General features: G+C 38.7%; 1 non-coding gene across 1 annotated transcript; it reads left to right on the top strand.

The window, feature by feature from the left end:
* The first annotated feature begins 477 nt into the window (after positions 1–477).
* Positions 478–584, top strand: LOC122094524. Its single transcript, XR_006144839.1, has one exon. It is a non-coding gene; the product is annotated as a small nucleolar RNA R71 (small nucleolar RNA).
* The last annotated feature ends 320 nt before the right edge of the window (positions 585–904 follow it).

Here is a 904-nt window from a genome sequence, read left to right on the forward strand (position 1 = left end):
GCTTGGTTGCCCTGATTCTAAGAGAAATTTGAGTGATTTCTCCATCCTAGATTGTAGGCATTACTATATGGATTATTCAGGTATAAGGCATAAACACTATCATTAGAAGTGCCCCCAGAGGTGTTGGGGCATTCTTCTAGGAGATGTCCAGGGGACTGGCACCAAGCACAAATCTTAACCAAATTGACTAGTGATGGCTCTCTAGGAACAATAGCCTCAATTCTCTTGATTAGGCTATCCAAATGGGCTTCCTTGGCTACTATCACATCCACAAAATATTCTTTTCCTCCTATGGTTGTTTTACTCTCTTGGGTTGATTCCCATTCATGCGTTTTGTCAGCTAAGTCAAGTAAGAATTCCTATGTCTTTCCTTCATCTGTAAAGGATGTGAATCTCTTAGGGCACATAGACTCTATTATTTGTTTAGTTGGGTAATCAATACCCTCATAAATTATTTGACATAAATGCCACAAGTCTAGGCCATGGTGAGGGTATTCTTGGAGTAGATCCTTGAATCTCTCCATAAATTTGGAAAATGACTCACTAGATTTTTGCCTAAACTGAAGGATATCACTTCTAAGCTTATTAGTCTTGTGAGTTGGGAAAAAATTCTTAAGGAAGACAACTGTGAATTGTTCTCATGAGGTTATGAAATTTGTGGGTAACCTATACAACCACTTCTTAGCTTGGTCTTTCAATACAAAAGTGATAAACCTAAGCTTAACAGCATCATCAGAAAGTTGTTGGATCTTAATTAGAACACATACCTCTTCAAATTCCCTTAGAAATAGGTATGCATCCTCAGAGGTCAACCCATGGAAGTGGGGCAACATAGTGATGTATTGAGATTTGAGTTCAAAATTATTGCCCTGGGCTTGTGGTAGAACTATGCAGGAAGGTTGAG

The sequence above is a fragment of the Macadamia integrifolia genome, chromosome 11, assembly GCF_013358625.1.
Source record: "Macadamia integrifolia cultivar HAES 741 chromosome 11, SCU_Mint_v3, whole genome shotgun sequence".
NCBI lineage: Eukaryota > Viridiplantae > Streptophyta > Magnoliopsida > Proteales > Proteaceae > Macadamia > Macadamia integrifolia.